This window comes from Zonotrichia albicollis, chromosome 4, assembly GCF_047830755.1.
Source record: "Zonotrichia albicollis isolate bZonAlb1 chromosome 4, bZonAlb1.hap1, whole genome shotgun sequence".
NCBI classification, from domain to species: Eukaryota; Metazoa; Chordata; class Aves; order Passeriformes; family Passerellidae; genus Zonotrichia; species Zonotrichia albicollis.
The window spans coordinates 50,775,367-50,803,141 of NC_133822.1; the positions used below are offsets into that span (position 1 = coordinate 50,775,367).

General features: G+C 41.3%; 1 protein-coding gene across 1 annotated transcript in view; it reads right to left on the bottom strand.

Moving 5' to 3' along the window:
* The window catches only part of HMGA2 (high mobility group AT-hook 2), a 143,469-nt gene extending 116,765 nt beyond the window's left edge, over positions 1 to 26,704 (bottom strand). The window contains exon 1 of the mRNA XM_074539773.1: positions 26,325 to 26,704. The gene's annotated coding sequence lies outside the window, so the exon portion shown is untranslated. The remainder of the gene's footprint in view (positions 1 to 26,324) is intronic.
* Positions 26,705 to 27,775: the final 1,071 nt, after the last annotated feature.

A 27,775-nucleotide genomic window follows, 5' to 3' on the forward strand; every position in this document is an offset into this window, starting at 1 on the left:
TCAGACAGATGCTGGCAGTCAGGTTTACCTAAGTGCAGTTTGCAAGTGTGAAAACGTTGAAACCTAGGCTCAGCAAAAATCTCAGTGAAAAACTCTAACTCTGATTAATGACAAGCAGGTTTCAATTCATGCATGACATCTTATGCAAATACAGAACACAGCTATTTGCAGAATTCTGGCCAACCGCATGTGCCTGTGAATATCTGCAGAGGCTCGACATACCCACCCAGGGAAATGGCAAAGGGGCAGCCCCAGAGGAGATGCAATCCATAGCCTCCCAGCTGTAGTAGTGAGCACCAGAGCTTAGCTCATAGTGTTGGGATGCTGAACAAAACTGATTTGGCAGAAACTTGGATACAGCTGAGTATTTTGAGAAAGGGGAAAGGAAGTGGCTCACTCTTCCTTCATTCCTGATAACTGCTGTGATGGCTGTTTCTCGCTCCCAGAGATCCCTTTGGACAAAGGGAGTGGGCACAGTAACTGAACTGCCTGCAAAGCAGGTGTGACAGCTGTCTGTGAAACGAAGGAGCAGCTCCATACTGACTACACTTCAGCTCAAGTTGAGCTGTGGGGATGCATGGTAAGGTTGTAAGATCACAGTTGTCTTACAGCTTGGTAAACATGTTTATATGTTTGCTCAAATGGTTTTTGTTAATCTCCTGAAGGGTTCTTACAAAAATGCTAAACAACTCCCATCCCAAATCCCAGTGGAATTGGATTTCTCTTCTCCCTTACCCCTATTCCTTTTCCCTTCAATATTGCATATGGCTTTATATGAAACTTAGTGATTAAAACTACTTAAGACTAGCTCATTTTTCTCTGCAATAAGTTCAGTTATTTCCTTTTTATACCTTCCAGAATTTACTATACCATATCTAAATATTGGCTGCAGTCCACATGTTTTAGATCATTCTCTATAATGGTCCTGTTGTTATAGAATCCTTTGTGTGTGTGTGAGAAAGAGAGAACATGCATATGTGTTGGAAGCAAGACAGGGTGTTTAGAATTGCTTGGAAAGAGAAATCGGGGTATACCAATTCCGTAAGGGATTTCTGAACTGATAACATAAAAGTGATAAAAATAATTGAGCACTGACATTATAGACCTTCAGTTCATTACCTTCTATGTGTGATAAGTAGTATTTCTGATCCCATGTTCCTCTACTATAGATACTCTACCAATATATCATTCATTCCACTTTTGTTGCTATATAATTTTACAGATCAGGTTTATTGTTGTCACATTTACTCATTTTTACTTGTATTCTAAATGTAGATCCTTTGACCTGAGTCATACTGTGTCAGTCAATGGTAAGCTGCATGGAGAAAGTCCTACCCCATTATACCAAAAGCTCATTGCCTGCTGAAGACCTGCACGTTCTCTGTAGGGTCTTCAGCAGGTTATATGGATAAATAAGTGATCTAAGGAAAAAGCAGGAAAAGCATCATTTGCCAAACCATAAGCTTTAACCAAAACACTCCAAAAAGTCACAGTGTCCTAATGTGTGGCTAGAACTTAAAAGGAGGCAACTGAGAAATGCCTCTTCCAGGACAAAACTGAAATCAGTAGCCCTGCTGCAGTGGGTGTTTGACTCCTGCCTGTTACTCCACATGTAGAGGATGCATTTAAGTAGCAAACAGAGAGGCACGGACTGATTTTGTGCCCAGCAAGTGTGCCCTACCTCACAGCCCATCAGATAAACCAGTTCACGCTCACAGCAGGCTGGGCATCCTCCCAGACCCACTATGGAGTATCAAGAGTGGGGCAAATTTGCTCTCAGATTTCTTTCCACTTCTCATTGTGGACAAGTCTTAAAACAGCCTGTCAGTGCTGTAAATTCAGACCTCTTTCCCATGTGGAGAGATTCTCAACCTTCCTGAACAGAACATAACAGATGCAGAAAACTCCACTCTTGTCCCACCCTTGTAGGGCCCTGGGCTGGAGATTAGGATATCATTTTCTGCTGGAATTAATCTCACCCAAAGACAGTGTACTTAGTTTCTATGTCGGCCCCCCCCCCCCCGTCCCCCCCCCCAAGCTAAGATAAATTTCTGCTTTGGTCCATTAACAATACTTGTATTCTTAATCAGAATTATTTTGTACTCTATTTTCTTTGGAAATAACAGTAATACAGTTTATGTGAAATACAAACAAATGAGGGAACCATTTTTACCTAAATGTATGAATAGCATTTTGCAATTTGTCATTGTGATATATTTATCTTTTGAACTTTAAGTGAGCTCAGCTGAAAAAAATGCTTCTCTTCATCACATGACTGGAAAATATATTACACCAGAGAAGAATATTGCTGTTTTAGTTTAGAAATTAGAGGCTAAATATAATTTTCCACTATGCTTACTTTCACAAAGTATGGAGTAAATTATTTACACTACAGTAAATTCTTAGTACGTATTCCAAAAGGTGGTAAATTCAGCATTCTCACTTAAATTAATGGATATTTTGTAAATGTGTGTTAAAACTAAGACCCTTAAGATCTTATGTTGCCCGCTGAAGCCTTAAAACCACTATAATATGGCTAGAACAAAACAAATTTGTCAACAAAATGAAGCCTGGAGGAGGGAAACTAGTATGGAACAGAAAGACACAGACTGGCCAGTGGAGTGGCAACAGAGAAGCAGCTGAAGATTTGGGGTTGCCAGCTGTGTGACACCCGTCCCCATCTAGAGGTGCAGTGTCTACTGGTCACTACATGTAGTCTTTCTAACCAAAACCTTGCAGAACACACAGGTGCCTGTGGTTCCAGCCAGGTGTGCTGCATCACGGGCTGCAGCGGGAGCAGGACCGCGCAGGAGCTCCATGCACAGGAGCTCCATGCCCAGGCTCCAGGTGCTCCGGCTTCCCTGCACACCGGCGCAGTCAGGTCACAGTTCTGAGCTGCCCCAGGGAACGGGGCTGCGGGGAGCGAGCTGCAGCCCCAGCAGCAGAGAGAGCCCTTCGGCCTGCGCCTCGCTGCCTTCGCTCCCTGCACGGCTCAGGAGCCACGACAGGGCCGGCTGCGCCCCAGCGCTTCCAGCAATGGCAGCTGCTCCCAGCCCAGGGGTCATTTTGCTGTCACATCCCAGACGTGCAACCCTCGTGTGATGGGAGAGCAGCCAAGCAGCCATCAGCAAAGGCTGGGGCCGGGTGGGAGCTGTGGCTGCTGCCAGAACAATTCATCTGACACACAGCCCGTTCCTTACATGCTCCAGAGCTGTACCCAGGGAAGGAGGCTATGGGAACAGGCTGTGGGCCTGATAAATTGTCCCACCTGCCACAAAAGCTGGCGCTCCAGAAGATGAGAACCTGTTTCCTACAGTGTACGGTCATCATGTTTCAAACCTGTTGTGCTTGATAATTGCGTTGCTTTTTGTCCACTTCCCCTATGTGCATATATGGAGTGCAAAGGAAGGTCCAGGGCTTATAGCATCAGTTGGAAACTCAGGAAATGGAGACAATTCCTGTTCATTCTTGCCTGACCTAGAGCAAACCACATACACACAACAACTTGGAAGTGTTTGGATACCTACCTCCCACTTAGCCAAGCAAGAATGAAAATCTCTGCCCTATCAGGAAAACACAGATGTGAGTATTCCCTATCTTCCAGGGCCATTATGAAGACATTTCTGGTATACAGAAAAAAGGGTAATGGCAATCATTCAAAAATCATACATATGAGAAAGGGTAGTGCAAACACAGAGGAAAAGTTGCATGGTTACCTAGGGCAAAGAAACATCTTTAGATAATTTCAGTTGTCGCTCAGATTTGGTAAAAATATGTTTAACAAATCTTTATACTTAAAAGCTCTGTCTGAAAACATTCCTAATCTCTTATTTATTTTTTTGAATAATGATATCAGTAAGAGACCATTATATAATCACAAGAAAATTAAAGCTCTCCAGGGCATGATCTTAGCTGTGTAATTAATGAAGGTGGTTAAAAGTACAAAGTGAACCTGAAGCAAAATTTGTACCAGAACCACACCTCATTATGTTTTGTTGCTTAAGTCTGTCATAAATAGAGATGTTTATTACACATCTGCCATTTAAAGTACTTATTACATGCAGTGTTATATTTTATTTAGATTTAAAAATTTAAAAACACATGATGACAAGCTGTGTTACTATTAAGACCAGGCCTGAGGGGCCAGGCTGCACATGCACATTGTGCCTTAGGTTACATTGCAGTTCACTCACTCCAGAGTTACAAATCATTTACAGAAGTATATTGTGTAATTAGTGTGCCTCATGTCAGTCTGTGGAGTTTCATTGGTGTGAAAGAACAATCAAGCCCTGTATATCCATTCACATTTATCAGGCCAAACTTTGTAGTCTGTCCTTGGAGCATCATTCCTTCCTCTTCTTTCAACAGCAAATGGCATTAAAATCTCCAGAACTTCCCAAAGCAAAAGCAGCTATTTACTTTCCTTAGGATTTTTTTTTCCTTTGATGCAGAACTGACTCCAGTGTATGGGCAGAAAGGGCAAGAGATGGTGCACCAGTTATATGTTTCATAATTCTCTCTTCTTCAGGTTTGTTTTCCTGAACAGATTGCCCTCCTGGACTAGCTCCAGGGCTGGCTTTGAAGAAATCTTTCACAGAAAATTATCTTGTCCATAATGCAGAAAATTGTGTCATTTATCCCACTTATGAGACAACTTGGAATTTATTGACATTATTTTTCAAGGACTTTTTCTTGCACTTTTGAAGTAGTACTTAGTACCATGGATCCCTCTACCTAACTATTTTGCTTACTGATGGAAGGAAAAAATTCCCACATATTAACACAATATAATCCTCTTCATATTATCCAAAATAGCTTTTCTATATAGCAATTTAATACACACAAGTCCACTGGCAGTTCCTGGGTATATTTCTGTGTGACTGAATATGTATAACAAATAATGCCTTATTGATTCTCAGCTCACCTGTAGAATAAAATTCTATATTACCTGATAGCTTAAAATGGACACCAGAAATTTTACATAGATTGAGGCAGAATATTGTTTATCCTACCCACTGAAAGACAATATTCCATATTTATGGAAAAAGATAAATGTTTTAATGTGGGAAGGTGTTTCCAGGGTATATTTATTTGATTTTGGTCCACATTTTTATATTTTACAAAATAGCCAAAAGCAAGCCACTCCAAACAAGAACTGGTAAAATATATTCGACATACACAATCTTTAGTGTTTAAATGTATAGTCTGTAAAGATAAATATCTCTACAAAAATATGAACTCTGAACTTAAAAAACAGAAAGTTAGAGTTTTTTCTTAATCCTCAAAGCAAAAGGTTTAAACTTCTGTCAGTCTAGTAATGAATGTTTTAAATAGAAGCATAAAAGTCACAGTTTCATATAGAATTATTTTATAACAGAGTATCTTATATTTACTAAAGGTTAGAATAGGTGCTACATCCATATTAGAACTGGAGAAGTAGTAACTGTATTTTGATTTCTGACAACATATAACGTAATATTTGTGCAGTAACATCAGTACAGATGCTTCCATTGAATTGAGCAGGGTTCTTGGAGTGTAAATTGTAAAGAAATCCCAAAAATCTAGATGCCAGATGTTTGAATGTTGGTTTATTGCAAGGGTGTATGTCCTTTAAAACAGAATATAATTATCTGGAATTATACTGTTTGACAGATTGAACACTTTCCTAAATGCATATACTTTGTGTGAAGTAAAAAAAATAATTAAAAATTGATGGAACATTCATGCATTAATTGGCATAACTAAATAATGGAATAACAGAGCTGCATGAAATACAATACTCTCCTATTTCCAAAAGTCTCTCTCAGTCCAACCAAGACAGCTTATTTTCACTGAGAATTCAATACTTCATAGGCTCAGTGCTTTGGCCAGGACCCAGCTGAGTAGGTAATTCTGTTCTTTTCAGTGGAGTTGCTCACATGCCTAAAATTAAGAAGGAGATTATGTACTTTGATGGACAGAATGCAGAATACTCCAGTTCTTTTCAGAGTCTCATCAGCAGGCTGCATATATTGACACTTTGAATTTTGTTTTGCAGTATCAGGCTGTATAGATTTGAAAAGCAGAATCAAGAGGGAAAGTAATGAAACAAGGAATAAGGAGTTGAAATTCATCTGAGTTTTGATCCTAAAGTGACCCCCAGACTATTTTTGCAACATTCTGCCACTGCTGCAGTCATCAGAGAAATCAGCTGAAACCATCTTAATTTTGAAGGTAAGTGCTATTTGTATTGCATTACATTAACATTTAGGGCAAGCTGCATGGCTCTACTAAGTTTGCAGGGACTCTGTAATCTCAATACAGGGATAGGATGGGGAAGACAGCAAAATACAGGGATATTTGGGAAAGAGAATTTGATTCTGATGTCATGATTTGATAACTGATTTTGTTCTGTGGGAAAAACAACCTTCTCAGAATTGTATGGTTTTAAAAGAAACTCCACTACATCCTGAAAAATAGATGGCACTCCACTAGCAATGATATTAAGCCTGTACTTCTAAGGAAACAATCCACTGATTTCAACCATACTTGAAAGAACAAAATCTAGAAAATAATTAGGCTCCTACAAATAGCTAAGGGAGGTCTACATTAATATTCCAAAAGAAGGAAAGTTTGGCAGGTGTAATAGGTTAAATTTGATAGCCCTTTATCTAATCATTTCAGATGATTGGCTGGTCATTCAGAACACTGCTGCAAAACTCCTCTGTTTGTCTGGTAGAGAAAGTCAAATGTGGGACTGTTCCCAGCGAAAAGGAGGAGGAAGACCAGAGGATAACCAACACTCACAGGGTGTATGTTCAGGCTTAATTAGATACTCTTAGAACAGTGTGTATGGATGCTCCCAATTTAGCTGTCACTTAAGACTTTAGAGGGCAGGTGGAGAGATACAGAACCCTGTAGTAAACAGAGCAGGAGAGTGTGGGAAACAATATGAATGGGATTCAAGTGGTCAGTGTTCATGGGTAGGAACTCCAGTAATAGAACGTACTTTTTTTTTCACATTGAAAACAATAGAACAATACACACTGAAGAAACACTTATTAGATACAAGAAATATGATGTTTCAAAAAGTAATAAAAAGGAGATGTAGGAAGTTATTAAAATGGAATATTAAGACAAGCCAAACCACGTTCATGTGCTAATTTCCTCTAAGAAATTTTACAGTGTTTGAAGACTAAGAATTGCCTTTTGGAAACAACAATCATGTGTTCTCATGGATTTCCACAGAACAATACTCTGAGATATGATGGACAAGTACAACATAGTAAACAGGTAGACAGACACAGGTGCAGAGTTACTGGCAGCTCTGCTCTGAAAGCAAATCCTTCATTACACGTCTCATTTCATGTTTAGTATTAACACACGTTTCCCCTTTCCAATGAGTTTTACACTTTTATTTATTTCTGGAATGCTGGTCATGTTCCTGAGATATTATTTTTAAAGAAGATGCCTCAAATTCAATCAGAGGAATGGTAGCCCAAAGGTATGTTCTTTTGCATGTTTGTCTTATCTCTTTTGCAGAGAGAGGCATCTACAAGAAGAACTGAGTCTCCTTCCTTCACTTGCATTGCCAAGGGTTTTAGAACAGTGGAATAAATTCCTTAGATTAAAAATACTTCCTCTCCTGACAGTTTAGAAGATATTAACATCTTGGGGCCAAAATTTAAAGTTTTAACTTGATTCTTATTCTTCCACTCCTTTGGTAGAACTCCATTTGTTTTAACAGTTTTGCCTGAGGAAAAACCTCAGGATTCAACTCTTAGAGAATACCAAGTATCTTAAAAATAATCCTAAATGCAAGTAAGATCCTTCAGGCCGAAACCATTCCAGGGTCTACAGGAGAGATCATCATAAGTCTTTAAGCAAAAAACTGAAACATCATTATTTAAGCCTGGGAACACTGTTATAAAGCAACACTCTTTGATGTTCTAGAAAAATGTAAACAAAAGATGTAATTTGTGAGGCTGATAATTGATCAAGTTTTCAGAGTGCAAAATAGCCCTACAGGAATCTGGTAGAAGTATCTGAAATTACTGTAGGGAAGAAACTTGATCTTATTTTAAGCATAATTAAAGCCTTCTGCATCTCCACAAAACCTCCAAAACCCTGGGGATCTCTGATGGTTTACCCTCTGGGGAGAACACACAGATACGAATTTTAATAGTGTCTTTTGGTAATGTGGTGGATAAAGACAAATTGATTACAGCAGTCTGGAAAAAAGCAGGTGATGCGTTACCAGGGCCATTGGGTTCATGTTTTCCCAGACATGGTGAGGGCCACCCAGACTGTAAAAGGAAGCTGATATCTTTAAAAACTTGATTTGGGGCTTGATATGGCTTTCTTATTTCCGGATACGCTGGATTATATCAAAAGAAAAATAAGACTTATGATACAGATTCTGTTCTTGTGTACACTAAACTAAATCTGGGCTAAAACTTCTGACACCAATGGATTTGCCTCAGATTTATGCCCAATGGAAGAGCAGTGCTGTCCTTCTTATTGTAATGTCTATCACTATTATCTGACAAGCGCTGTGAAACCAAAACAGAGTAAAAGTCTGAGAAATTCGAACTCTGAGTTAAGTGTTTCTACAAATTTGCATGGAATACCAAATAGAATATTCTTGTAGAAGTCCCTTATGAAGATATTTGTGCCTGGTCTCAGAGGACATAGTTATTTTAGTTTTGTTTCCAGGAGAAACTAGGTGTGCATTCTGATGGGACATAAAGTGAGTTTGTGGTGACAACTGTAGGCTCCTTGCACTCTATTTCTTTCTAGACCATTTGGAGTTATACTAATACAATTAGAGACAGACATATGAACTGAAAAGACAATTCACTAACATGTCTGAATATCACAGCAGATGGAAAGATGGATGACAAGTCTATTGTTCAATTATCTATCCTTGGACTTTGTCTAATTTTGCTGATTGTTATTTGGTACATGTGGGTATACACACACCAGTTCAAGCTTGCACATATGGATCAGGTTGACATTTGATCTGCTTTCAGATCTAGGCACTTTTCAGTACCATAGGTATCCTGCAGCCTGCCACAGAGCCATGAACTTGGTGTGCTGGGGAGCCTCACTCATTCCAGTGTTCCCTGTTAGCCTAGCTTTGAAAAGGACATGGAGCCACTACAAATACAAACTAATGGTCCTTACAGACGTGTGGCCCTGGAAAGCTCTGCTCAGCTGCATCTAACTGAAAAAAAATAAGACACCTCTTTCTGTGCCATGGGAAAGCCATAAACCTTGCTTTTTCAGATGCACAGGGCTATCCTTTAACAGGGCTAGAAATGAAGTAAATAATTTAAAACAAGCACAGAAAGAGAAATACTGAGTGGTCCTCTTGTCTGTCAAGACCATTCATATCTCTAAGTTAATGTCAACTAGTCCTTACCTAGACCATAGCACCTGTACTGAAAACAGCAAGTGGAACTTCCTTACCACTGGAATGAAGTCATGCTTGACCTTAGATTCTTATTTACATTTTTACATTGCACAACCCTTAGAGAAAGAACACAGAAAATACCAGTGTTTTTTTCTCCTTCTTTCTTGTTTTGCTGTTGAGATGAAACATTGACTAGTTTTTTCTATCCCACTCCAGCCCTGGATAGCTGTACCATTACAGAGCTAACAATAATATGCTAGCATCTAGGCTGCCATTTTTCAGTGATGTCAGTGATGTTGCTGGAAACATTGACAAGAACTGCCGTACAGTGGCTTTAAAATTATCAGAAAGTAACTAAGCAACTTTAAAATTATCAGAAAGTAACATACATATTGATGTGGAGTACAATCCCATCCCCCAAAAGGTCACTGACTGATGAAGGATTACAAACCAAACAGAAGGAAGCTTCATGTCAATTTACTGGCATATAATGTTCCTTGTAATTAATTGTTTAGATCAACCACTGATAACTTCCAATAGAATAAGTTCAGCTTCACAAGTCGAGGGTTTGTATTTCTACAGTTCTCAGTCTTTGTTTACTGTTTTACACTGAATACATATGGTTGTAACCATATCGTTGCTTTCTTTGTGCTTGCTAAGTTGATGGTCTGAAACTTACAACAATCAGTTCCTTTACCTAGCTGTTTATCACATTAAGTCATACTGCAAAATCCATGCACATTTGAGTAACCTTCAGTTACACTGAGAGAGTAAGCATCATATTTGTCTTCCCAGCATTATTCACTACTGCATACAGCCTGTAAAAAGACACAATAAACATTTCCTATCTTGTCATTTGCCTTAGCTGGATCTCCCATCTGACAGACCTTCCAAAGAATTACCCATCTGTGCCCTGCTTTCTTGCATTTATAGCTCAGAGTTTAGATTTGCTCAAACTATCAGTCGCTTTGACAAGCTACAATAAAGGAAAAAAAAGCCACACAACTATAATTACACATTGCTCTTTCTAAAAATGTGACCAGCTTTCAAAAGCTATCCAACATTGTGAGAAACTCACTGACTTAACTTTCCTGCTGCCAGAAAACTAGCAGGAGCAAAATTAGCCAGCTGAGAATATTAATGAACTTTGAGAGCTCTGGAGACCTGTCTTCAAAGACAGCAGCAGAAATAATACAATTCTGTAGTGTGGTTGTCCCGTGATGAACTTGCTGTTCCAAAAGTCAGTATACTTTCATAGTCTGCCAAAGCTGACAGAAGGAAACATCCAGTCAAAGCCTGTAACTTAGGACCAAGTTTTCCAGTTGCCTGGGCAGTTTCTGACTTGTACAGGTAGCAGTGAAGAGCAGCGGATTCATATTTCACAGAACTCAGGTACAATGCAAACACTGATGAGGGTCTCCTGAGAATACTTTGTGGGGTTTGCATGTACTTTTTTTTCTCTTTGACAATACTGGCAGTAATCTGCAAGGAGTTCTTTCTTCACTCCCTGTGGAACTTTTTGAACTGGTTTCTGTTTAGAGAATCAAAATCAGAATAAGTGAGGAGAGATAGGGAAAGCATGAAAACTGAGGTAGAGCAAACAGCAAACAGGTAATTACCAATCTTTGTTGGTAGCAAACAAAACCTTTCCCATTAGCTTTTGTTTACTCCCCCTATGTAGTAGGTGTTCTGTCTCTCATTTTTTACAGTCCTACAGATGAGTTAACTGAGAGGATCTATCTCTATAAAATAGGGAATCCATTTTAGTAGGTTGACTGAGTTAGTTGGCTAGTCCTCCCATTGGAGCAATTTGCTAACAGCAGGAGTGTATCCAGCAAAATGTAGCTCTTCACACAGACCTCCCAAGTTGTCCCATCTCTTCATCAGAGAAACTTTTGTGAGGTCTCGGGAAGGGAGAGTCCTTCTGTAAAAATATAAATAAAAATGCCATGTCTAGGTGGAACCCTGGAAAAATTCCATGGAAGACTATCTCATTATGAACTCTTTTCCTACACACTATACACTAATCTGAAATATTAAAGAGCAAGGCAGAATATTAACGGGGAAAACAGAGAGGCTTCAAGTAAGTGGGATCTGGACTTATTTGCTTTTACTTTTTCAGATTATCTAGAAGATCTTGGGTGAGAGGTACAGCTGCTGTGCCTCATTTTCTCCACAGAAAATAAAAATAAATTAATGCCAGTGATGTGCCTCCCAGAACCATCCAGAGAGATAATTTACTGGGATTTATAAAAATCTTGTAAGGAGGAGCAATGAATTTTTTAATAAATAAAGTAAGTGTGGCCCACACTCCAAATTGCTAGTTCAATACACAGAACAAGGATTAGCCTGTAAGCATAATCCTTAACATGATTCTGTATGATGTGCAGTATCCTGCTTGGAGATGCTATCTTGTTGTCGGCACTTTATTCAAAATAGTTACACTATAAAATCTATCTCAAATCAGCTGACTGAGCAGGAATTGAATGTGTTTGGTTGGCAACTGTTTTGAAGGTTTCTAAACCTTGACAGTTCCCCCAGAGAACTGCATTTGCTTTAGGCAATCCTTAAAGCTAGTGAGAGGAGAGCTACACAAAGGCAGTTTTGATGCTGTTAAAATGGTTATATTGGGTTGTGCATTTGACTTGGCTTTCAGAAGAATAAAATGGTTTATATGGGCGTGGGTGAGAGAATGACTTAAAAGCGCAAGTTATGCACCTGGACTATTAAGCTATTTGTCCCTCTGTTCCTTAGTACCTGGTTTCTGTCTCCAAAAATGCACACAGGAGTATTTTCAAGCTAAGGATATATTATAGTCTCTCATCAGTTAAACAAGTGGGACTGAAAAATACCAGGTTCTTACTATTTCTTTTTTCTAATGCCTGTTTCAATAGAGATATGAGTTCTGGGAGCACTGTATGACCTCATGGGGTTTTTTTTTCCAGAAGTAATGATAAAGAAGTAACATGAAAGGCTAGCCCAAACAAAATCTTTGAACTAGAAGATGAACCAGATAAAAGACATACATTTCCCAATTCACTGCTATTTGTGCTTGTGAATTTTTGGCAAAGCAAGTGCTCCCTTGAGTTCCCTTGAGATGCCCTATTCAATTGGAAATCTTAAAAGCACAACCCAAAGTATGGGCAATGTTTCATTGGAAACAAAGGAAATAGGAAAATAGCATCTATTAATCACCATTTCTGAGTGCAAGGACATTTTAAATTCATTTTGGTCTATATTTAAGAAAAAAATTTGCATGCAAACTTTCCAGGATGTATGTTAGTCAAAATGTATTGTGCTCCCATGGCAGGAGCTGGGGAGGGAGAATATAAACTGCAACATTCCCTAGGCTTCTGCAATATTGCATCTGCTCTGAATTAAAGTGAGATGTGGTTTCTAGGGACCGTATCTATGGCATTTATCTTACAACCATATTTTTTTATTATTTTGCAATGATTTTATGAATTGCAATTGTGGCTTAAATAAAGGGTGTTACAGTAGGGACCATATTGTTGCATATTCCTTCTGTTGAGAATTCCAATACATATCATGTTACTATCAGAGATTTAAAGAACAGCCATCTATTAAGTACCAGTACCTGAACAAGACTTAAATAATTAAATCCCCTACATCCACAGAAGACACTCTCTATTGAGGAAGAAAAGGAGAGAAAATGCACGTGCTTTCAAAAACCTAGAGAAAGCCACCTGGCAAACCACTGTCACTAGGTTCTGTGGAAAACAAACACAGACAAGCCTTGAACTTAAAACTCTAAGTTTTAAATGCATAAAATGGAGTTTCATCCAGCTGCAATATTTTTTCCATCCCCTTCTTCTGAAGCCAGTGGAGAACTTCCATCTCAGTTAGTGACTAGCTCAAGCATTAACATGCAAGGGCTAAGAAAGGACATTCTGTTTAAGAAGGATAAAATCTACTAATCAATTCTAATTCAATGAATTCCCAAATAGTTCCCAGAAACAGGTCTATTCATACTTGCCATGTGAAATCACTGCTCAGAGCATATGGCCAGCTGTCAGATGACCTATGTTACAGCATGTTTCTGCTTTTCCCTGACACTGAATGGTTTGTTAACATTTACCAGCTTTGTGTGAAAGGGATGGTCACAGCCAAAATTCATTCCCTCTGCCCTTTCTCTTGTCAGCACTGCCAAATTGTTACCCCTCCTGTCTGGTTTGTGGTACAATCAGGTAGCTCTGCTAGCTGCTGATCAAGGTGAAAATATCCACCTTATGCTTACGATGTAAGGCAAAAAGGAGACCCCAAACCAAGTATTGAGAGTTCCATCATCCACCCACAGCATCATCCCACACTGCCAGATGTTGTCCTCTCTATCCTGCAGCTCAAAACATTCATAGAGTCTCTCTATAGCATGCTCAGACCCACGAACAGAAACTGGAATATAAGAGCAGAAAAACTGGACAATATGATTGCTTGAAGACTCCAGAGGGCATAGGAACTTCTGATGGAGTGACATTTACAGGCAGACTTGAGGGTCCAGAATGAGCATGGTTGCTGAGTCCGTTTGACAGCCAGCTCATCTTGTTCTTTGGACAGATCACAGATGTGTCCCAAGAATCTAATCAGGATAATTCCCTGCCAGGAATATGTTGATTATAGAATATAAAACATAAAAATCAAGTCTCCAAAGCTCTAATAGGTTCAATAACAGAGGAAAAAAATAATTTCTGTTCTGATCTGCTTTTAAGGAATAGCCCTGCCAGCAAAACCACAGAAATGTCAACAAGCCCATCATTTAACCAATATGAGCTTTGCAAAATTGTACTAGTTTAATTCACATAGTTTTAAAGAAAAGGTTTAGTCCAAAAATGTTTCCTCAAAAGAATAATAAATTATCCAGAATATTTAGGCAGAAGTTCGTGCAGTAGACATGGCCTTATAATCAGGCATTCCCATTCCTGAAGGGTTGAAAACACTCTCCTTTTACATAGCAGCCACTACAGAGAAAAAGGCAGTGACCACTTGTTACCAGTCAGTGTGAAAGTGAGTACTGTTTCCAAACCCAGCAGTCCAAGGTGACTACTGCTAGCCAGGTTAATATGAAAAGGATTGCTTTTCAAAGCTGTGTGCTGCATTGATATTGAAATAAAAACTTCTAATTACAGCACAGCATATTACATTTACTCCTGTGCTGTAACTAAATATTTTGGAAGATGAAATAGTTGAGAATTTCTGTATTCCAGAAAAAGGGCCAAGAAGCAGAAAAAGCAGGCAGCAGTTTGTGGTTTCAGTTGGGCCTGCCCAATTTAATTGTTAGTATCTGACACTTTTTCAGCCAGCCCTTATTAACAGACTACAGTAGTAGACTACTACACTGATGTCACAGAAGAAAAGCATCAGCATTTCTGAAGCAGCTGAAATAGTGAAAAAAAGAGACAAATTCTTGTCAACAGATGTGTTTCACCACTAATGATCATGAAGCCATGATAGTTTTAATTACCCAGACTTCCTCTTAAAATAATAAAATATTGACTGAATAAAATATTGACTGAGTAAAAAATAACATCAATATACATAAAACTAAAATCAGATGACTGAGATTTTTGAACCAGAAGCCATTGCTGGAAAAGGACGAATGCTTTTGAGAGTCTGTCAGCTATTTGGCTAGATATATTATTTTAAAATTAAATCTACCAGTCATGGCAACCAGATAATTTCTTTCAAGGCTCTGAATGTGGTCCTACCAATTTGTAAAGAGTGATCCTGTACTGAATTTGGCCACTGACAGAAAGCAAAATGGGAGACAATGCAGCAACTTATAGAGCACCAGTTTAACTAATCAAAGAAGTTTTCTTATAGGGCCCAGTCTTTCAAGAACCTAAGAGTAACCAATCCCTCGTCTCAGCAGAATTTGAGGATGATAAGCACCTTGAAGGTTCACTTCTTAAGACAAAAAATAAGTCAGAAGCAGTTCCTAAAAAACTTTTGGGAGGACCTATGAAGATCTCAAAAACATTTATCAAAATGTGAAGCAATTGGGAAATTTAGAGGAGCAAAAATGCTTCTTGTCAAGGTAAAGAAGCCACCCATTCACATGTAAAATATTTACTGATTTTGCTTCTTCTTTTCTTGATTGTGGTTTTAGCTGTCTCAAGTGGATGCCACAGCTGGTAGACTTCTAAAAATAGTGGATTTACCAAAATTACAGACCCAGAATCTTTCCCCTTTCTCCCTATTTTGTAAAAATTACAGCAGGCAGACCGCAATATTTTTCTACGTTTGTTAGATTTATTGAATCTTAATCTCTGTTTATACTCTCTTCATACTCTGGTAATTGACACACCTGTAGTGTATCCTACTTTACCACAGTGACAAGAGACTGCCTAGACCAGAAAAACTTTTGAAAGGCAATAAGTGAGATAGTATTAATTTAAGCCACACTCATCCACTTGAGACCTTCATACAATTAAAGAAAAAAAAAGTCATGCTCTGAAATCTATATACTTAATGTGTTCCACAAAAGCCACCAACAATAAACTTATAAACAATCAGTGGCTTCACTTTAACTGCTTAACATACCTTGGTGGAAGGTAGAACCTTAAAAAACAAGCACATTTGCAAGATTTTTGTCATGGATTATACCAAAGTGTCTACATATGTACAGATGTGCTGTGGCGCTGAACAGCCTGCAGTTCACAGCCGAGGATTATAAAGAAAAAAGTTACTTTGTATAATGCTTTCTTCTTACAGAATGTATTATGTTAGTCTCCTCTTTTCAGATTTCTTTATGTTTACTTGAAAATTGCTAAATTGGTCAGTTTGTGAATTTTTTTGAAAATAACCATATTGTCAGGAAGTACACTCTTTTCATTGCCTACACATGGTAATCATGGGAAAAGCCACAATCAACAGTTTTTCCAAATAACATTTTTTTACCCTTTCTGCATCTTCCACTTTCCAGCTCTGGCCTTTCAGTTTCTCATGGCCATTCCCTCAAAGCCATCAGAAAACTGGGAGACACCTGAATATGCTGACTCTTATATTCTGCTCATTTCTTTTGAAAGCACGATCTTCATTTGATTAGCAGTGAGCAAGAACAGGCAACCCTCTAAAGCTGCTAAAAGGAGAGTTGCTGTAATGAACAGAGAAAATAAACCTACATGAGCATTCAGCTGTACACAGGCTGTGGAGCAAAGTTAAACTGCATCACTTGTGGCTTTGTTTGAGTATCATTTCACAAGGGCTTGAGAAGGGGACTGGAATTACTAGTGAAAAGGCATAGCATGAAAAATGGCAATAACAGGTGCATGTTTTAATAGCATTAGCCAGCAACACCTCTAACTGATAGACCAGAGCATGGGACTTCTAATAAATGGATACTGTCCATCTCTATAATTATATGCTGGAAAATTTCATTTATAAAATATGTGATAAATTACTACAGAATGGAAGGCATGCTGGCACCTTTCCAGTCATTGAGTTCTTAGCCTCGTTTCAGACTTTGCCCAAAGGACCTGCATTAGATAAGCAAAAGATTAGGGTGGATGCATCTGGACAGAATCTGAATGAGGGTGGAATACAGACTGCTTGTGTATCTGAAGCAACACCACTATGGGAGGAACTGTGGTTCCCACAGACTAGCAAAGAATATCAAGGCTGATAAATGCATTGAGAAAATGGGGGACAGTAATTTTCTGAGGATGATGCAATGAAGACGAAGATAGCGCAGGGTAAGAAAATTGGTATTAAATGAGAAATATATGTGGACCAACCACAAGCATAATTTCCCTTGAGACTAAGTGAGTGTGGGGATAAATGCCTGGAAGCAGTCTCAGCACTAGGGGTTCAGAAGAACGAGGAAAAAGGAAGCAAAGCAAAGCTGTATGAAAACTGAATAGAGCAGTGCTATAGGATACTTCCGAGGAATTCCATTAAAACAGGATTTTCTCCCATCCCACAGAGGTATAACTGCCTGTCAGGCGTACATGATTTTTACGCCAGACTTCCCAGTAAGTACAAATTGCTCTCAGCACATTTCAAGAACATTTGTTAGGCCATTTTAAGAGTTGGAAGCCAGTTGTAGTTTGGGAGCTGTTTTGTAGCTGAAAATTAGCTGGTTTGTGTTTTATAAAATCAGTCCATAATGGTGATTAGCCTCTTCAAAAACCTTTTATGTAATAATAATTGAGAAGTCTAATATTTTCAAATTGGCTACTAAATACATGTAATACTTTTATATCTAAAATAAGTTGTGGCTGAATTTGGTGCATATAAAGGCAAAGGACAAACCACACCAGCACAACTCAAAGACTGCATGAAGATACTCCTCAAGCTTTCACATACAGCTATCACTGCATTCAAGTTCTTATCTGCAATACTTCCACATGAGACGTGGGCAAAGTCCTTGCAAATGGTGGCACCTCTGTGTGGTTCTGATCACAACTCTTTCTCATCCCATAAGCATTCCTACTGCCATCTTTCAGTCCAGTTGGACTGCTCAAAGTCATAAATGTCAAAAGAATAAAGTTATTTCTTACAGTAGGACATAATCCAAAAATCTGGTAACTTTTAGACTTACAAATCATGTGATCCTGTCTGGACTCTATAAAAAAATTTGAGTATTCTGATACTGTCAATAACAGCTTTCAGGGAAAATTCTGCTCAGTAAAAGCTTTAATATCTCATTCTTGCTCTGGCTGTAAACACACATCAAAATATTATACTGGAGTCTCCTGCTGAATGAATGTTTCCTTCTCCAATCTGTATAACTAATTTTGATTTTAGATTGCAAAGCGTTTTATTTCATTTTGTGAATTTGAATTTGTAAGATGAAGACAACTCATTCAATGCTATTCCATCTCCCTCTGAGACATGCAATAAACCTGGGTGATGTACTGGTTGTAAGACCTACTCGTCTTTACAGTCCTTGTCTGCATATCTACAGCTGAACTAGACATCCAAAGAAGAATCCAGTTCAGAAATATCATCAGCCTCAATTTAATGAACTCTAGTTTCGACCACTTCATGCCTTCCCTTCTAAATCAGTTTTTCTCGAGAAAGTTAGACTCACACCATTTTTCTGAATCTGTAGTAAAGTTATATATAAGTTCTTCCTGGATTGTGCTAGGGACAGCCCTCAAGACTTTGCTCTAATTGTACAGACTCGGTTTCTGCCCTTATAAAATCAGAATCGTGCTTATTTGTCAAATATATTGTAGACTAAATTGTGTGTAGGGGGATGAGGTCTCCAGTAAGACCATTTCTTACTGCAGATTTACCACACTGTGTGCAGATAGCTTGGCACAGATGTCATCAAACATTATCAATTTTCTTAAGATTGCCCCAAAGCGTGACAAAATTACTTTGGTATTTGAAAGTCCCATCACATGATCATTTAAGGTATCTGCAAAAAAAGGAAGCTATTCAAGTCTCTTAGTGTTCTTATGGGTCAGTGGCAGCAGTAAGTTCAGAAGCCTGCCTTGACACTGTAATATGCTACCTGTGTGTTTCCAGTTCTTCACAAACTGCCCTGTGAAAGAAGGCAAGTTTAGTAGGCGTGATTTTGCTAAACTTTCAGCATGTGCATGTTCTAAGTAGCTTGTCAGGTCGATAAAATCTCCCTGAATTTAAACTGAGCACTGACTGACCCACAAGAAGCTGGTATACTGGCTGTGTGGTGCTGTCTGTAGCTTGATAGCTAGAAAATCAATCCACTAGGCAAGGAAGCATATTGCTGATTTCTCAAAGTTGACAATGTGAAGCAAAACGCAATGCAACAAAGCCTGAGGCCACAAGACCACTCATGTGAATTGAAATCAAGGAAAAAGTCCTCTGTGTGGGATCTACCTCTAATTTCTTCAAAGGACATCTGGTCTGTCTGCCAAAACACATCCTTTAGGAGCCTGGCCAAAAAATTGCAATTCTGCACTTGTTAACAATAAACAGTACTGGAAGCTCGAGAACTCAAAGAATGAGATCTCCTGTATTTGACAAGCAAAAAGGAAATCTTTTATTTCTCAGGTGATTGTAGTAATTTGTTCTGAATAAAGAAGTATAGGAGAGGATCCCTTCAGTCAGACAAATCCTTCTCTCCTTGCTCAGAAGGAGACGTCTGGCATGGTAATTTCATTGCACAGATATTCCTTCACATGTGCTATTACTGTGTCTGTTCCTAGGACTTCCAGGAAACACTCTTTAATTAAAGCAGTAGTGCACAGAAAGGGCAGAAATACAATCTTTCCTACTAACAGTTCTTACATCCAAGAGGAATTTCCTACCCTGTAAATCTTCACAATGCTTAGATGAGGTAAGAAAGCAAAGGGAATTCAAAATTCACATCTCCACCCATAAATCCATTTCTTAAAAAAAGGAATCCCATGAAAACACAGAGGAAAATTTCACTACCTCTATTCCTCAACTTTCCAAGTGCTCTTTCCATGTGAGGAGGTTGTATGCCTTCCTGATTCACCAGGGAGTGAAACATTCACAGGGTAGGCACCAGAACCCCAGCTTTGTTACCCAGGGCTCAAAATACAGGTGGAAGATACATGTAACAGAACAAGTAACAGACAGAATCCTGCTGGCTGTCAGAATCCGCTGAGGCAGCTCAAAATATATATTAGTCCTTCCAAAGCCACTTCAAACCTTTTAGCTCAAATTCTAGTTGCTTTGTACAAGAGCACATTAATAAAGCTTTGTGTTCAAACTGCCAACTTCAGACCACACCACAGTCCTTTTGAAAACTTACAGTCATAAAAGTTGAAGATGTGGGCATGAAGAACAACACTTTCAAGAGGAAGGCAAGATATTGTTCATTGGTAATTAAAATTCAGAGGTTACTTCAAGCCTTCGGCCACTTCAAAAACTGAAACTCTCCCACACATTTTGAAGATATTCTGTTCAAGTATAACACTGTCTTTTCCTCTTTTTCAACTGACATTCCACTGTGTCCCAGTATTGAAGTCTGACTATATTTGTTGTGATCAACTTTACAGTTGTTTATAATGTGAGGGCACTCAGTGAGCCCAAAGAAGGATTTGGATCTCCCTACATCTCCCTCTTTTTGCTTATCCACAGCAGTGCAGAACTATACTTGAGACCTGCCTAGCCCAAGAAGTTATGTCAACTGGTTCTGTCACTTAGCTGCTACAAATCGTTTCTAGGTAGCTGTGGGATAGTCTGCCCTCATGAAATTGCACTCTAACCTCCAAAAAATCTGTCTTTAACTATAAGTCATAATGAAGTATGAAGTAGCAGGTTTTATTCTCTACTCAATTTATTCATCTTGAAAACCATTAACTACAACAGGTGATGGTTTTGTTGTTGTGTTTATCTCACTTGGAATATTTTGCTTTATTCTTCCCTTCAAGATTGTGGAGAAGTCTCAAGTGTCACAGTCTTATCCTCCTTGGGTAAGAAAACATTTTCTCGGGCTGATTTTCAGTTTGCCATGAAAATTTCATTGCAAATTTGGTCGTGCAAAAAGAGGGTTCCCAGACTAATATGAGATTATATTTACAATTGTTTGGGGGTTTTTTTTATTATAACCCCTCTTATTTGTCTTCTGATGGATATGTTCCAATCATTCCAGTCTCACTTCAGTCTTTCCGTTATTGGAAATTGCAAGACTTGAACTACATACAATATTCTTACATTAAAAAAAAAGGCGCTGATTTTTCTAATGGTATAAAACATTTTCAGTATTGTTCTCCAGACCATTCTTTTTTCAACCTAAAAAGCCCCCTCCTTAAAGATTTTACAGACTAATTCAAAACAAGTCCTTTCCCAGTCAAACGCACATTGAAGGAAAAATGTGATGTTCAAGCAAAGTCATTAAGATGACAAATTCTAATGCTATGTTATTTCTGTAATTTTCTTTAACAGAATTGCTTTATTTATTCTGGAAATTCTTAGGGAATGATTCTCTATCACCTTTGTACCATAACAGGGCAGCTGGGCATTCCCTGATGTAGGAAATCCCTGCACAAAATAAGGCAGTGTAGGAGGCCTTCATAGGTGGCCAAGGCGGAAAGGAGCAAGTGGCATAGGATAGGCCCTTGGGAACTGTTCTAACTAGTGTAATTTAGAGCATTCCTGCTCTCAGTTATGCCAGGGGCCACTTTGGCATCAATTCAACCTAGAATCCAGGGAGATGAAAAATGGCTTAGAGCCACTTTCCCCCTCCTTATACCCTGGGCCTGCACCATGTGTGGTTTGGCTGGCTCTGAGGATCTGGCCCCTACATTTTTAAACAGAGCATTTTAAGTTGAAGTTGAAAAGTAAAAGAAAACGGAATATGAAGAGTAAAAGGAGTAGAAAAGTGCTAAAGGGAGAGATTAAATAAAAAAAAAAAGAAGGAGGGAAACAGAATGGGTGGCATTGCTAAGTGTGAAGCAGAGCGAATGTTTAGCAAGCTGAAGGAAAACTGAGGAAGTCTGGATTCACTTCCCAGCTACACCAGAGACTTTTAAATGACAACAATAGTCTATTAAGGTCACTTTCAAGGGGACCACTGAACTTCTTTGACCAGCTATACTAAATATGTTTAGCTTATTCCCTGAGAACTAAACAGCTTTGCCTGCAACCACTGTCACAGAACCTGAGGTAAGAAGTGCCTTATAGGCCTAATTACCTACAATAGGGGCATGTCTGAAAAAAAAGACATTTCTGTATTGAAAAGATCCACAAAACACACATGGAACAGCTTTGGTGCAAGGCTGAGTGCATGGGAACTCAAGAATGATGCTCTGTACTGCAGCTTCTTCTCTATCATGTGATAGAAGAGATCATGTTGTATCACACCATGGTAATGGAGAGCTCAGATCCCATGGTAAATCTGCATTCAATGTAAACAGGAGAGGGAGTCAGGAAGGTATTTAAGAGTTGGGGGACCCTGAGATTTCATTTCAAAATGTGCACGTTTATCAGGCTTTACTCAGAGCTTTTCTTCACCTTGGTATCACATCTGCAAAGCGGAAATACCAATTCCTCTGTAACAGCAGTGTGGTAAGGAGCACGGAGTATGTCCAAATTCAACAGCAACATGAAAAAGGGGGGGAAATCCCTATGCTGATGGAACTTCAGGCTCAGATTTAAGTGTACCTTGAGAAATAGACAAAGGACAGGTGTTTCCAGAATTATGATTCAGCATGTATCCAAATATGCTGATAAAACTTTAACATTATTAGCTGGAATATGTGCATGATCTTATTGGAATCTTGCAATATTGTGAATATATCTTGCAAAATTATACTCAAATTATGCCACACTATGCAAAGTGCCAGAGCAGGAATGCTGGGCATGTGGACAGAGATATAAGGTATGCAAATATCCATTCTGAGCACCTTCAGCATAACTTGAACTTCAGCCTTTGTCATAGGAGTCTCCAAGGAATAAATCCTACTCCTCCAGAAAGACTGACTGGTAAGCAAGAGTCTGAAAAAGAAGGCCAGGAAGGAGGGAGAAGGAGAGCTAGAAGCAGAGCATAATTCCCATTTACAGCCCTTCAGACCTTACTGACCTGTCTGGCATGTTTAGTAGTATCACAGTACTGGTGGGTTGTCCCTGTTTCTCCAGTGTATTTGGAGAAGTTCTATATGATACACCCACCACTACTGCCTGCATGGTGGTAGATGATTTCAATAGCCCTGAACGTGTTCTCTACCACCAGCCAAAGTCCTTGTTAGAAGTACCCAGGGAGATAATCCTCAATTTTCCTGACTCACAAATTGTCAAACTGTAAGTTTGAGAGGGTTGTCAAACCTCAACCTCTTGTATCTTTCCCCGTACCCTTTCCAGACCAGTGGAACACTACTCCAAACTTCCTTGGTACCCAAAACCCCTTCAAGCACTAGCATTATTCTCCTTTTTCTCTGAACCTAGAGCATCCTTTCTCCTAAGTGTGAACTCCAAACTCCTTTCTGAGGTTTGGAATAGCAGGCTGTTCCACTTAGTGCCTCCATGTTGCTGCTATTGCTTTGCTTGCTCTCCCCTCTGTTACCACTCTCATTAGATACCACACACGGCCAAGCCCTTGCCCAGTCCTCCCTGTAGCAAAACAAAGCAGAAAGAAAAAAAAAAAGAGGGAGAGAGAAAACACAACAAAAAGCCCCAGTTCCCACTCTGGCAGAGATTTTAAAACACAGAGTGCAATTATGAAAAGGTTATCCAGATGGGACCCAGAGGGCGGGTGAGGGGAAGGAGAGCTGTCATCCAAAGGGGAAAAAAGTCAGATGTATGGTAGCCCTATTCCTATAATATGGTTCCTATTCCATGTGCAAATGTACAATGCAACGATAGTTCTCTTAGCCTGCATGGGCTGGGTTAATTGGATGTAAGGAATTTTTTTTTTTAAATAACCCATTCATTTGATAAAAATCCAGCCTCAGTGATCACACCGAGCACAACTATTTCACTAAAAATACTTGTTTCTAATTGAATGAGATTCCTTCCTACTTTTAACTCTCTACCCTACAAGACTGAAAAGCCAACCCTGTTGAGAATATGGTTACAATGTAAAGCAAGTGCTTTCACAGTTTTCAAATTTTCTTTGTATTTAAACAGAGCCAGGTATTTTTTTCTGAAATAGCCCCCGAAAACTTAATTCTGGGAAAGAAACTCAAAAGTTACGATGTAAAGGGTGAATAACTGAAAGGCTGCAATCAGCTGAGTGGGAATGACCTTTATAATGCCCCCATACAAGCACACGGTGTTGCCATAAGCTTCACCTGTACTGTGTGAGTGCAATATAATATGTTGCTGTTTTACTACTGCAATACTTGAAGTTGACTATGAGTGGAAAGATATCCAAAGGGTTATTATGACTGTGGAAGATGCTAAAATAGTATTATTTATTAAAAATCCCTGAACTATTACTCAAAAACTCAGAGAATGACTAAACCCCTGTCCTTAGCATATATAAACTGAAACCTAACTTACTGAAGGTGCCAAACTGAGTTGCAGTTTTCACTTCTCTGTCTGAAGCTAATCAAGTTTCTGTCACAAGCTACAGCAGCCCCAGGATTACCTGAAATTCCTGTTGCTGCCACAACCCAGCATTTAAAACAGCTTGCTTCAGCTACTGCTGTGTACTACCAAGGGGGTTTTTATGGCAAGGGAATCCCAAAATAGGCTCCGAGAGAGTCCTGGTTAGCAGTTTCTTAGGTGTTTTTCTACTGGACATGGGCACAAATTGGAGCTAGAGGAAGAATCTAAACTCTACTAAAAAGTTACCCATCAAATTCTGTAATTTCCAATTTTGCAGTTAGCTAGGAGAGAAAAATAATATATTTGAATCAAAGTGTATTTAAATGCTTACACAAGGCATATCAGAAAACAGTACAAAGTAACAAAATCATTGACCTCAAAAGGTTAAATTCAACTTTCTCACAGTACTTAAAGGTACTGTGATAGGGAGGTGTATGGGGGTGGATCTAGATTTGATTGTGTGCAATTTTTTGACATCCTATTCCAAATATTTTTTTAGGAAATTTCATAAACCACTCTAGGCAAGTTTTTTACTCTAGTCTATCAAAAGGGTATTCTAACATAACGCGCTTCAGTGCAAGGGTGTATTTCCGTGACTTCGGATATCCCTTCCTAGATGTCCTTTACACGTGTTGGCAGATGTGCCCGGAGTCGCAGCCGCAGCTGGCTCTGAATGGCAGATGTCCGCAGCGCGGTCGTGTTTTGTCCTGGCACCAGCCGTGCTCCCCCCTCCCTCCGCTGCTAAAACTGCGTGCGGCAGTAGAGACTGCGCTGTGCTACAACCCTCAGCTGCAGCGAAGAGATTTTTGTTCTTCTACAGTAACTTACCCAGCGAACCGTACAGCCCTAAAATTGACCTAGAGAGGCACAAAAAAAAAAAAAAAAAAAAAAAAGCCAGAAACGATTCCATCTACAGACAGGATAGACAGAAAAAGTAGAAAAAGTGCAGTCAGGATTCTGTAAGTTTGACTTGGGTGTACTAACGCTCACAACTCTCTTCCTTCCCCCGCTCCCTCTCACTCCTTCCACAAAGTCTGCATTTTATTTATTGATTGGACGTACTTTACAGATCGGAGGGCTGTTCCCCTCACCCCCACCCCATCCAACCCCCCGGCTCCTGCAGGAGGAGGAGTAAGAGGGGGAGGAGGCAAAGTGGGTGCATTACGAGCTGATTGTGCTCTTGCCCCGACCTCCAACAGCCTGATCTGCCTTTGAAGTTTTCCACCCCTCGACTTGAAGTGAGATCGATTACAGAAGAACAACAGGGACAAAGAATCTGCTGCTTTACGTGCAGCCACTTTCCCACGATCGGGGCAGCCAGCTCGACAGCAGCGAGAGATCACCGCTGTCCCTTATGCTCCTCCTTGCCACCATTCAGAAAACATGCAGCCCCCGCCCCCAGGAAAGCTGGGGGGGCAGATTACAAAATTGAACCACGTTGTTTAAGAACGAAGCAACTAAAGGGCGAGTAGCACAGTCTCGGTCTTTGAAAGGAAACAGGGAAAAAAAGTCGGTGTTGAGTATTGGGAGTTCTGTGGGAGGGAGGCGCATTTATAGCGTAGATAAATTAAAAAACATGGATAAGTGGCAAAGTTTTGCGAGAGGCAAAGCAAGAGCCCCCTCCTCGGGTTGCTGCGGCGCTGGGGGCTCGGCGCAGGCCGGCGGGCACCGGGTACCGACCCGGCGGGCTTACAGCGCCCGGCAGCGTGCCCGCGGCGCCGGGAGAGGCTGCGGCCAGAGCCGCGCCGGAGAGCGCGGCAAACCTGTACCTTTGTGTCTGCTAAACGCGTGTGTGAGTGTGAGTGTGTGTGAGTGTGTGTGTGTGCGTGAGTGTGTGTGTTTATGTGTGTGTGTCTGTGAGAGAGAGAGAGGCTACCGCTGGGACAGTCTATAAACCGGGAGGGGGATGAGGGCGGGGGCGCCGGGACAATTCTAAAGGGCAAAGCAAAGATGTTAAATGCCTTACCGAGGCGAGCGGAGCCGGCTCCGTCCAGCCCAGGGCCGGAGGTTCTAGACCTTGCCTTGGCACAGCCCTCGGGCATGCCCCTCCCTGGGCGCCTTGGGGGATCCCCCAGCCCCGAAGCTCTTCCAGCTGGCCCCTGGGCCCTTGTGGCGGCTCTCCCCTGTGCCCGCCACCCGCCGGGACTGGAGCCTCCCGGCCAGCGAGACCGGCCAGCCTCGGGAAGCGCTCAGCGCCCCCTCTGCCCCCCTCTCACAGGACCTGCCAGCCCGGCCCGGGCCGGCCCGCGGGGGGACGGGGACCGGGGACACGGGCTTCTCTTCCCTCCCCGGCCCCGCCAGGAGCGGAGAGAACTGCTGCTTAAACTCGGTTTGAACCCATGGCACGCCGGCTGGCTTTTTCCAAGAAGAAAAAACGCGGTTAATGTGTCACCGGGCATCCAGTCCATTCATAAAAAAAAAAAAAAAAAAAAAAAAAAAGGAGAAAGGGAAGCGGCGGCAGGGCGCAGGGACCCCCAAAGACGGCGGCTGCGGCGGGGGATTTCCTCCCCCTCCCGGCCGGCCGGGCCCCTCCTCCCCAGACTGCGCGGCGTCGGGGCGGCGGGCGCACGGGACGCGGACAATCAATAGCCACGGTCACAAATTACCGCAGGAAGTGTTAGCTACGCACCAGCTCCTAAACAAGATCGATGGCCCCCCGCTGCTGCACAGCCACCAAGGGCTCACCCACCCTTCCTCCACCCCTCGTTTCACCCCCGGCCGGCGAATTCCGCCTGCTCGGGGGACTGGACCGGGGTGAGGGGGTGGCGGGGCCGGCGGTCGCGGTGTCACGCACAAACCCGCCCGGGGGAGGACCGGGCCCATGCCCAGGTGACATGGGGAGGTCCCCCCGTGCCCCCGCTCCCTGGCTGGGGCGCGGAGCGGCCCCCGGACGGTGACTAAGGCCCCGTGTCCCACGTGGGCGGCCGCCGCGCCCCCTCCCCCGGCCGACACCGGCAGCGCTGACTCAGCGCCCCCCGCCCGCAGGCTGCCCTAAGGGGAAGCGGGGGGCGCTGCCCGAGCCGTGCGGGTCGCCACCGCCCCGGTCCCCGGCCGGACCACCCGGCGCTGAGCGGGCCTGACCGAAGGAGGGGCCGGCAGCAGGAGCGCGGCAGCGCCTGAGGTGTTCGGCGAGCGGAAGCGGGATGGGGTGTCGGGGAAGTAAATAAATCCCTAAGAAACCCTGGTAGTGCGGCAGGCTGGTGGACAGCGGCCTCTGGGAACGCTCCCGTCCTGCAAACGCTTGGGTCGCCGCTCCCAGGTGTTCCCTGGGCCGGCTGGAGCTGCCCCGCCGGACACCGCTCTGTCGGGAAGCGGGGTCCCTCCGCTCCCCCCTGCGCTGCACCCAAACCCTTAGGGCGCTTGGGATTGCCTTGAGAAGAAAGCTGCCATTTAAAAAGAAACTGTTTCTGCTCCTTT